This window comes from Aquarana catesbeiana, linkage group LG06, assembly GCF_042186555.1.
Source record: "Aquarana catesbeiana isolate 2022-GZ linkage group LG06, ASM4218655v1, whole genome shotgun sequence".
In the NCBI taxonomy this organism is placed as follows: Eukaryota; Metazoa; Chordata; class Amphibia; order Anura; family Ranidae; genus Aquarana; species Aquarana catesbeiana.
In genome coordinates, this window is record NC_133329.1 from 262384056 (window position 1) to 262396234 (window position 12179).

Sequence of the window (12179 nt, forward strand, 5' to 3'; positions counted from 1 at the left end):
TTTTTGTTTGTTTAGCAAAAAATTTAAATTCCAGCTGTGATTAAATACAACCAAAAGAAAGCTCTATTTGTGGGAAAAAAATGATAAAAATTTCTTTTGGGTACAGTGTTGTATGACCGCGCAATTGTCATTCAAAGTGCGTCAGCGCTGAAAGCTGAAAACTGGTCTGGGTAGGAGGGGGGTTTAAGTGCCCAGTAAGCAAGTGGTTAAAATCACTGCTTCTGAAAAAACGGCTCTTTTAAAAGCTTTTTTTGCATTGATACATGTCCCCTGGGGCAGGACTCGGGTCCCCATACACTTTTTATGGCAATAACTTGCATATAAGCCTTTAAAATTAGAACTTTAGTTTTTTCTTGTTAGTGTCCCATAGACTTTAATGGTGTTCCGCAGCTTTCAAATTTGCTGCAAACACTGCATAATGTTCGCTGTTTGGCGAACACCCGATGTAGGAGGGTGAACTTACGCTTGACTCGAACATCGGGCTCATCGCTAATGGAGAGTAAAGCGTAACCAACAGAAAGGTATGAAGGACGTCTCTGCATACTAGTTGATAAGGCTTTGTGCAACATAATATGCTAATAATTTTCTTGTGTATTGTGGAACAATTCACTGAACATGGACATTAAAGGTAACCTGCCATTCTGACCTTTCTAAAATTCTTTCTGCACAGCTGCCACTGCTTTTAGAACTTTCTTGCTAAATGACCTAGAACTAGACATACAGCAAGATAAGTCAGAATTTCTGGGCATTTAATATAAAATAGGATTTTTATACTCACTGTAAGATCACTTTCTTGGATTCCATTAGGAGACACAGGAAGTTTTTGAGTAATATTTCTGCCTATAAAAGGATTGAACACTGGCAAACCAAAACCTGTAGGCCACTACAGGTAGGGTTGCCACCTTTTTTTCAATTCAAACCCCAACACTTTATCGGCGCACAGCATTTTTTTTTTTCATAGTATAAACTATACATATATTTTGCTATTAAATAACATTTCTAATCATATGAAGTTAATAACAAGAGTCCCCCTTTACATCTGAACTCACAGAGTTCCCTCTCACTGTAAGAGGGGACTCTGCAGACTCTGATGTAAGGGAGAACTCTGGGGCCTCTAATATAAGGGATGCTCTACGAACCTTGATTTATGGGGGAACACTGAGGACTCTGATGTACGGAGAAGACTCTGATGTAAGGGAAACACTGTGGCCTCTGGTGTAAAGGGGAACTCTGATGTGATGAGTGCTCTGAGAACCCTGATTTGCGTTAGTGAACTTACTCAGAGGCAGGAGAGAGAAGAGGGGCGACTTCAGTCACAGACAGGGATGGATGGTGAGCTCACTCACCCCTTGGCAGTCAGCGCCTCTCATCTAGATGTATCTGAGGCTGTTGGACTTTAATCCCCAGTGCTATGCCTCAGAAAAGGAAAGTTGGGGCTGGAAATTTGGAGTGTGGGCAGCCACAGAGCAGTAGCGGTAGGGGGGAAGAGGTGCAGATTGAGCCCTCTCTCCTCTCCCGTCTGTGTGTGTGTGTTTGGGGGGGGGGGGCGGGGTTTGTTAATGCTGGCTTTAGGTGTTGTGAAAGAGTAACAGACACTCTCAGCTTAGACAACTGCATCCAGCAACCTTGCTGGGAAGCCATAGTCCAGTCTGAATAATGTGTCCGGGTTTCAGGCAGTCTGAAACCCGGACGCATGATTCCAAACCCGAACTGTCCGGGTGAATCCTGGACAGGTGGCAACCCCAACCTCAGGATCACTACCATTCCTCAGTTTTGTAGCAAAGCAGTACTGAGAGCATTGCCATAAATAGAGAGAAAATAATTTTACTGAGAGTGCATTAAGGGACACAGGAAATATTTAACATTCTGAATGTCCAAAAGCAGTCCAATCAGAGGTTGGGAAACACAGAAAACAAACAAGAAGGCCAAAGAAAACAACACTTAGCTAGGAACGCCTTGCTCATCAAATATCTGCCGAAAGGATCTTACATATGAAACTGACACCAGAGGAGTCTGAAATGTCCACCTGGTAGAGCTTAGAGAATAGCCTGTTGGATTCTTAATGTCCAGCTATGATTTATGATGTATCATGGACTCACTGTTGTTGTTGTATTATGAAAATATTTGATGCACCTGTTGGCTTGTGAGTATATTTCTTTCCATTTTTTAATAATAAAATATATGTTTTGAGGATAACGCACTAGGCTGGTGCACCCTCTGTTTTGTTTTATGGTGTCAGTGTACCCTGACTTCCCCAGGTGTAAGAGGGCAGCAAGGCGCAGCATGTCCATTAAAGCCAAAATGGGAATCTAGGCAACTGCCACCTCTAGGGTCAACTCTCAAGAGGTTTTGCATTTGTTTGGTTTAGAACTTGAGAATGTGTGAACAAAAGACAAGGTGGCAGCCTTGGAAATCTGGGAAATAGTTGCGTGATACCAAAAAGCCTAAGAAGCATTTACAGATCTAGTAGAGTGCATCTCAACAGGAAGGAGGAAACCTGATCCTTGGGACCACAAGCTTGGATGATGGTGTGCACAAAACATATAAATACTTTCAGCACTTAGAGTTCTGCCTCAGAGTCTACTTGTGCAGTAGATCTTCAAAAGCAATGGAATAACATCATTCAGGTATGCTTCATCGATTCAACCCTCCTCAGATTGGGAAATCTAGTAGACAACTGTCAAAGAGCACACAGGAGGGCACACACGCCTAGTACATGATCGAAGGTTTATTGTATAAAACAATTGTTTTATACAATAAACGTTCTGTAATGCACTAGGTGTGTGCACCCTAATGTGTGCGCTTTTACAGTTGGATGATGGTCTGATTGAGCTACCAAGAGATGGTGGAACGAGAAGGCATCAACACCATCTTGTCCCTTTGTAGAACCAAAAAGGGTTCCTTGCAGGATAAGGCTAAATGAAACATCACCTTGTGGGTAAAATTAGAAAGAGGAATGTCTCAAATGAGTTCTGAGTGGTTTCTGAAGTGCAGAGACAGGCCAGATTCATATTTCGTGGAGTTATGGGGGGAGCTACATGGGAGACCCCCTGTACAATAGTATGAAGCAAACCATGAGAGGCATTTGAAACAGAACAGAAAGGGCAGAAACCTGACTGTTGATAGTGCTGTGAGCCAGACAATGGTCTAGACCCATTCCAGACCCAGCTGCAGGAAGGAGAGAATTCACCCTATGAAGAAGCTCCTGGGATGGAAGCCCTAACACTCAAATCAAGTGAAGTATGCCTTCCATATCCAGTGATACTGCAGGAAATAGACTTCCTAGTTTTTGGCATCTTATAAAACACAGACTCAGAAATGTCCCTGTCTTTTAGAACCTGAATTTCAACAGCCAGTCTGGTAAATCCAGTGACTGTGAGGAAGCATAGCAAATCAATCTTTGGGACAGAACATCCTAATTAAGCAGTAAGGCCTACAGAGCGTCTGCCAGGAATCTTGCCAGGCGGGCATACCACATTTGCCTGGGCCAGTCCACAACAATGAAAATCACTGGGATGCCCTCCCTCTTAATCCTTCAACACAGATGCAGAAGTTGTTTTAGGAGAGGAATGGCATAGATCAAGGTGTACGGATCCCATGGAGCCACCGGGATATCATCTACTTCAGCAGGAGGATCCCTGTACCTGGAGACCTGTCCAGAGGCCAGGAGGCCCACATCCACCATCTACCACTTGTGAAACTGATCCTGGGAATCTAGGTGTAAGGACCACTTCTCCCTAGGACGAGGAGCTGCCATCTAAGGTAATATTCCTGCCAATTGTCCATCCTTTAAATCTATATGGTTGATAAGTCTGGAACATCTCCAAGACAGACTCTGATCTACCCGTCTTGCCACGGCCAGACTTCTGGTTCTTCTCTGATTATTGACGCACGTCCCTGCTGTTTGACCAGCTCCAGTTTGATAGTCAAAAGTTGAGACAGCCAAAATGCCCAAAATTCCAAGATGCTGAGATAAGTTTTCTCTGATTACTAAATCCCCTGCACCAACAGGGTGCTTGGGACTCATCCCTAGCAAGATCAGATTTTCCATAGACAAGATTGAATTGTACTATGTTTTGTTGTTCCAACTGAATTGTAACGTTAGGACAGTCAATGTCAAGTTGTTCAACAGAGCCATCACTAACTGTTCCCTCAACAGGAGGTCATCTAAATATCCCACAATGGGCATGCCATGAGAATGCATCAGAGAGAATACTGGGGCCAGATCCTTGTGAATATCCAAGCTAGAGATGAAAAGCAAAAGGGCGGAGACAAGAACTAGTAGTGAAAGGGTCACACAGCAAAGCATAGGAATTGCTAATGCACTGGAAAGATGGGGACATACAATTCGTTATTCACAGTAGCCATAAAGTCTCCCTAGAAAAGAGTCAATAACAGATTTGGGAGATTCCATTCATGATCTTTGGAATCGAAAGAAGACATTTTGAGCTTTGAGAACCAGAATAGGGCAAACAGGTTGGAGTAAAACTCCTGAAACAATTATGTCAAAGAACTAAGGCAATGGCACCTTGATCCAGATGAACCAAGATGGATTGATGAAGATCTGCTAATTTGTGCAGTGACACGGATGCTTGTTGTAAGCGAGGCACTGAGGAAGGGCCAGGGAGGAAAACTGTGATACCACCTCCAAGTGTCTGAAATGCAAGCTGCACAAGCCTTCCGCAAAGGTAAACAAATGTCCTATCACGCTGAAAAGTGGCGGTGCACCTTCTTGCAGAGGAAGGCTTCTCTGAGGATAAGGCAGACTTTTAGGATAAGGCAGACTTTTAGAACCTGACCTTGCGGGTTTTACGTGGAAGGTGAAGGAGTGGAGAAACAAAAAGATGCTTCTTAACAGGTAAGTATGGTCTTAACAGACTTTGCAGTCTTTTCCTTAATTTCTTCCACTGATGAATATATGTGTTATTGCCACCAGTAGCATTTTTGATGATATTATCAAGAGCTGGTGAAAAAAACAGATGCTGTCCCTCGAAGGCTATGTTAATCAAACACTTTTTACACAAGGGTTCCACAGTCCAGAACTTTACCCGAAGTACCATGCATATGAACTAGCATGAGACGTGTCTGAGAAATGAGAAAGTCGACTTCTAGCGAACTGTCACAGCTGAAATGTATTGCTAGAGCCATCTTGTCCTTGCATTCTATTAGGAAGTGGGATCAACCTTGACAGCGGTTAGATCTCTTTAAGAAGATTTTGAGCACTCAAACATGGCTGGACAAAGGTCACAGCCAGAATCAGATGACATACAGCGCCAGAGAACAGAGTACTAGAAAATACTCCCAACCACTAATCAGCTGGGTCCTTAAGGACAAGGATGTTTATTATGTGTTACTGTAATAATTTATCACTGCTTAATAAACAGACACCTTGGTGTTTCAGTGAATTTATGTGTAGCGCTGGCAGATTTTTCAATCTACTGCTTATAGGTAAATTTAGTGGGTCATCTGTTCTGTACATAGTTCAGATTTAGTTTATTGTCAGATTTAGCCTCTGTTCCGGTTTGGCTGTGTTGCGTGTAGTTTCACACTGTGCCTGTGGGGTCCTTGTCACCATGGGTCGGTGTTGGAAAGGCAACATGCTGAAGTGTATGAGTGCTCTTCTGTCCCGGAGATAACTCGGTGGAGGTGGTCCTCCGAGTTGCATTCTGGGAGAGGGTATTTATGGAACAGACGCCATGTTTTGAGAGGTTCTTTCGCCTCGTGGCCCTCCTGGCCAAAAGAGGTCTTTCGCCTTGTGGCCCTCCTGGCCTAGAGGTATGTGTCGGTGAGTTCTACCTCGTAGCCCTTCAACCTGGAGGGTTGCGTTGCTACAGCCAGGCGGGTAGACCCAGAAGCCTGTCTGGGGCCTGCTATCGTTGGGATGGTCCTGTGCTGTCTGTCCTGCAGGAAGAAGCCAGACAATTGGGAAGATCAAGGGGAGGACCCATCTTGGAAGGGACCATGCAAGGCTGGTCTTAAGAAGGGCCTGGTGACTCGATTGGAGGACGTATCCTAAACTACCCTACCGCACAAGTACTGCCGGGTCGGCTTAAAGGTTCTGGTACTGTGTTTGCTGTTCATCGAAAACCACTACATCCTGTGGGGATCGTACGGGTTTTATTTCACCCAAGTCTGTGGTGGAGACTTTTTGTTCGTGCTGCGTACCGGCTGCTAGGTTGGTGAGAGAGACCTATCCGGGCGGGCAAAGATCTAACCCTGAAAGGAAAGTATATTCATCCCTAAGATTTCAAATCCTTAGTGCTACACCAAGAAAAGGTATTTGAACTTCCCTGCAACTCTTCTTCTACCTCTTTCCTGCTACTTCTTCCAGTTATCTCCCATTAAAGCATTGGAAAAAATACTCAAGTGACTGGTGCCTACACTGTCTGATAATAAGCTCAACGGGACCCTTTACCCAGTACTGGTGAAATTACAGGTAAAAAAAGGTGACGGTAACAGCCCGCTTTAAATCAACAGCTCCACCGTGAGTTAGTGCTACATGTGGGGGCTCATCCGGGATTGTTTGCCGTTACCCTAAGCAGCCCTGAGAAGTATTTCACCAAGAGTTTATACTAGAAGAGGTTTCTGGACTTTGTCACTTTTTCCAGGAAAAGAAGGGGTTAAATTGCAGGACTTTATTTCTGACTGCATAGGCTGCGGGTGAGAAGTAAAAGCCCGGGGAGCTACGTGATCAGAGGAACAAGTGTGAGGAGCCACGTCTACTTGTAGCCACGTGGGACGTGGGTATGTGTGTCTTGGCGCCAGAGGAGAAGATAGGCCTCGTGATCGTGTTGAGAGGATCAGAGTGCAACCATGTCTTCTTTTCCATTGGTACCATCAACTATGGGGTCCAAGATGTTCCCTACGAGTACCACTGCGGGTGCTATGCTGACCGGAACCCTGCTTACAGATACCGGCATTCGTTTGAAGCCGCAGGGGCGGTTCGTACTATACACAGTTGGAGATATCGAAGGGCTGGGCATGTTTTGCCACAAGTGTGAAGGACTGGCCATACATCTCCGTCCATTTGTTCGATGTTTGCAGTGCGGAGAATATTTGTTCACAGTGGAGCAACCTACAATGTCGCCTCGTGCTTATCGTGTGGACTGGGCTACAGATATCGCCACAGTGGAAGCTGCTACCATTGATGTTGGAGAGCAACAGGCCGTGGTCTCGCCTGCTACCGAGTGTGCTTCCAAGGGAGATGTCGCTGTCACCGCTTCATCAGCGGACTTCTACTTCTACCACACCTATCCCCGTTGCACCTGTCCAAAGCAAGGTGGGATATGTGAAGGCTTGATAAACGAAAAACCAAGCGCTGTAATGGACGCTCCGTAATATACGCAACTAAATGAATATAAATCTAAATCAAATCCTTGAGAAAGTCACGTGTCAGTGACGTAACACGTGGGAGGAGCCTAGGACGTAGTCTGTTGAGAAACACATTGTATCAAACAGCAGCGGCTTGTTTGACAAGCCTCGTCCGCAGCGGCCAACTGAGATCTGCTTATCTGCATGCCCTAACCTAATTGGGCGCACGTGAGTTCATCACTGTGCTATTTTGCTTGTGGACTTTTCTTTTAGCTACATTGCGCAATGATCTTTTCTCTTTGTTTATCTTCTATAAATCACCTGGCACTGAGAATCTATTAGTTACACTATTGCGGCTGTGGTGGAATTATCCGACATCATGAATAACAAGCATTACAGGAATTTAATTACCTTACTATACTGAGGAATGAACTGCTGTGGTAATCTTTAGTTTCATTCCATGGACTAAACCATCTATGTACAATCGCATTTTTTATATATATATATATATATATATATATATATATATATATATATATATATATATATAAATATATAAATTATTTATATATTTCACTGGTATTTAATAAGTTGATATCTATTTATTTATTTATTTCTCCATAGTATGGTCACAGAGTTTATAGTGTTCACCATGGGGAATGTTTGCATTTAATAATATCTAGTAATTATTCAGGAATTTGAACACAAATCCACATGGACTAGTATTTATTTTGGAGAGTTTTTTGCACAAATTCCAGCGCATTTTTATATATTTGCACATTTTTTTCAGTGCATTTTTTCAGAGCATTTTTGTTCAGCGTGTTTGCACACATTTTCCTTACTATTCATTTATTTTAGTGATTTTGTATTTTCAGACACAATTTATCACATTTGGTTTTAAGCACGGTTTTTATAGGATTACATTGATTGAACGGTTAATTAGAGCGCATCAATTTATTTTATATGCTTTTTATTTCTTATGTGAAGGCTTCCTGCGGCCGTGGTCGAGGCCTACCCCAGAGACTACCTGAACCGGAGTCGGAGAAATATATGGATCCGGAGAAGTCCACGCCAGGAACGGGTGAGAGATCAAAGGGGAACATATCTGGGACTCTTTGTAAATATTTGCCAGTGGAAGAGTTGAGAGACTCGGAGATAGATTCTATGTCAGATCTCTCCGGTGATGATGATTTGTTTTAGACAATGTCACAGGAACTATTGTGGGCCCAGGGTGAAGATGTTGCTTCTGCCCTCACTTTCTCAGAATGGACAGCCCTGGATTCTGGGAAGACATCACCTTGTGTGGAGCCACACAGTACTACCAAAGAGACATTGTCTAAAGTTGCTAGTTTGCTTGAGTTTGAGCCGACACCCATCGGATCTATGGTGCGTAAATCACAAAATTCTTGTGTGTCTCTTGGTTTGGGGAAAAATAGAACTTTGCCTAGACTTGCCCGTTTACAGAGAGTGCTCACCAAACGAGTTGCCACAGAATATGGTCTGGAATTTCCCTATGTTACTCAGGAAATTATGCAGGAAATTGAGGCCAACCGGGAATAGTGGTACCGTGAAGCTGTTTGGGACTATTTGTCTGTGCCAAAACCTTTCCGGAAAGCTGGGTATTCTGTTGCCATGGATGAACGCTTCAATGGATGTTTGCTGCATGGAACTATGGTCGGCACATCTATGCTGACAAGGTGGTCATTTGCAGACCTGGAAAAGATGACATTGTGTACCGTACTTTATCACTACCGTGGATAAACTAGGGAAGAAACTGACATTACCAGATCCCCGGTTTTATTGGTGATTATGCAAAAGAACTGTTGTCTTCTATTCTCCTTTAAAAAAAAAAAAAGGGGTATATAGCCAGATAGTGTCAGTGTTTAGAGATCTCCGTGGTCAAGAAATGTTATTCACCTCAGAGCTTTCAAATTCAAAGACTTTTTGCTAGCTGGATTTCCTTTATCGAAAGGATATAATTTGCCCAGAGACAGGGATGGACTGTTCAAGTTACTTTAGTTCATTTCCATTAAAAGGAAAATATGTGGGAAGAGAGTGTCATTCTTTTGTTGGAATGAGGCTTTGCTCCTGAATTGTTTAGTGATGATACTGTATATTTTTTTATGTGTGTGTCTAACTTTGTTTCTTTCAGGAGCAATCAGATCTCCTATCAAGCTCTTAGGCTTTTCAGCTAGGTAGATAGTGGGGTTTTGTAACATGTCTAATGTGATTTCTTTTGCTGATGTGAATATGTCGTTGTATAAATGTTAAAACCGTGACATTTCTATACTGTCTTTTCTTCTTTCTCATCCAAGTTTTAAGTTCAAATACCTACTCTCAGGCTTGAGAGTTATATTTTGACAGACATTGAGGACAACGTCTATTGTAGTGGGTGGAGTATATAGCGCTGGTAGATTTTTCAATCTACCGCTTATAGGTAAATTTAGTGGGTCATCTGTTCTGTACATAGTTCAGATTTAATTTATTGTCAGATTTAGCCTCTGTTCCAGTTTGGCTGTGTTGCGTGTAGTTTCACACTGTGCCTGTGGGTGTCGTTGTCACCATGGGTCGGTGTTGGAAAGGCAACATGCTGAAGTGTATGAGTGCTCTTCTGTCCCGGAGATAACTCGGCGGAGGTGGTCCTCCAAGTTGCATTCTGGGAGAGGGTATTTATGGAACAGACGCCATGTTTTGAGAGGCTCTTTCGCCTCATGGCCCTCCTGGCCTAGAGGTATGTGTCGGTGAGTTCTACCTCGTAGCCCTTCAACCTGGAGGGTTGCGTTGCTACAGCCGGGCGGGTAGACCCAGAAGCCTGTCTGGGGCCTGCTATCGCTGGGATGGTCCTGTGCTGTCTGTCCTGTGGGAAGAAGCCGGACAATCGGGAAGATCCAGGGGAGGACCCATCTTGGAAGGGACCATGCAAGGCTGGTCTTAAGAAGGGCCTGGTTACTCGATTGGAGGACGTATCCTAAACTACCCTACCGTACAAGTACTGCCGGGTCGGCTTAAAGGTTCTGGTACTGTGTTTGCTGTTCATCGAAAACCACTACATCCTGTGGCAGAGGATCGTACAGGTTTTATTTCACCCAAGTCTGTGGCAGAGACTTTTTGTTCGTGCTGCGTACCGGCTGCTAGGTTGGTGAGAGAGACCTATCCGGGCGGGCAAAGATTCAACCCTGAAAGGAAAGTATATTCATCCCTAAGATTTAAATTCCTTAGTGCTACACCAAGAAAAGGTATTTGAACTTCCCTGCAACTCTTCTTCTACCTCTTTCCTGCTACTTCTTCCAGTTATCTCCCATTAAAGCATTGGAAAAAATACTCAAGTGACTGGTGCCTACACTGTCTGATAATAAGCTCAACGGGACCCTAAACCCGGTACTGGTGAAATTACAGGTAAAAAAAGGTGACGGTAACATCCCGCTTTAAATCAGCAGCTCCACCATGACTTAGTGCTACATATGGTACTATAATCTCGTAAAGTCTCATGAGATTCCAGTATCAGGGGCCGTTCTCCACTGTTTAAAGTGTTTGTAGATCGCTTCACTGCTCCACGGGAGAAGCGATCTACAAAGCTTCATAAACTGACATGCAGAGGAAAACGATCTCTTCTGAGAATGCCGGAGAATGAAGCAGTGAATTTTTTTGCTTCATAAACGGACACCAGTACAGTGGGGCAAAAAGTATTTAGTCAGCCACCAATTGAGCAAGTTCTCCCACTTACAAAGATGAGAGAGGCCTGTAATTGTCATCAACTATGAGAGACAAAATGTGGAACCAAATCCAGACAATCACATTGTCTGATTTTTGAAAGAATTTATTTGCAAATTATGGTGGAAAATAAGTATTTGGTCAATATCAAAAGTTCATCTCAATACTTTGTTATATATCCTTTGTTGGCAAAGACAGAGGTCAAACGTTTTCTGTAAGTCTTCACAAGGTTGTCACACTGTTGCTGGTATGTTGGTCCATTCCTCCATGCAGTGATGTTTTGGGGCTGTCGCTGGGCAACACGGACTTTCAACTCCCTCCAAAGGTTTTCTATGGGGTTGAGATCTGGAGACTGGCTAGGCCACTCCAGGACCTTGAAATGCTTCTTACAAAGCCATTCCTTCGTTGCCCGGGCGGTGTGTTTGGGATCATTGTCATGCTGAAAGACCCAGCCACGTTTCATCTTCAATGCCCTTGCTGATGGGAGGAGGTTTTCACTCAAAATCTCACGATACATGGTCCCATTCATTCTTTCTTTTCCCCCGATCAGTCATCCTGTTCCCTTTGCAGAGAAACAGCCCCAAAGCATGATGTTGCCACCCCCATGCTTCACAGTAGGTATGGTGTTCTTTGGTTGCAACTCAGCTTTCTCTCTCCTCCAAACACGACGAGTTGTGTTTCTACCAAACAGTTCTACTTTGGTTTCATCTGACCATATGACATTCTCCCAGTCCTCTTCTGGATCATCCAAATACTCTCTAGCAAACCTCAGACGGGCCCGGACATGTACTGGCTTAAGCAGGGGGACACGTCTGGCACTGCAGGATCTGAGTGCCTGGCGGCATAGTGTGTTACTGATGGTAGCCTTTGTTACGTTGGTCCCAGCTCTCTGCAGGTCATTCACTAGGTCCCCCAATGTGGTTCTGGGATTTTTGCTCACCGTTCTTGTGATCTTTTTGACCCCACAGGGTGAGATCTTGCATGGAGCCCCAGATGAGGGAGATTATCAGTGGTCTTGTATGTCTTCCATTTTCTAATTATTGCTCCCACAGTTGATTTCTTCACACCAAGCTGCTTGCCTATTGCAAATTCAGTCTTCCCAGCCTGGTGCAGGTCTACAATTTTGTTTATTGTGTCCTTCGACAGCTCTCCACACC

General features: G+C 43.9%; 1 protein-coding gene across 6 annotated transcripts in view; it reads right to left on the reverse strand.

Moving 5' to 3' along the window:
* Window positions 1-12179, reverse strand: part of FLACC1 (flagellum associated containing coiled-coil domains 1) — a 119776-nt gene that overhangs the window by 20540 nt on the left and 87057 nt on the right. The gene's annotated exons all lie outside the window — the stretch shown is intronic.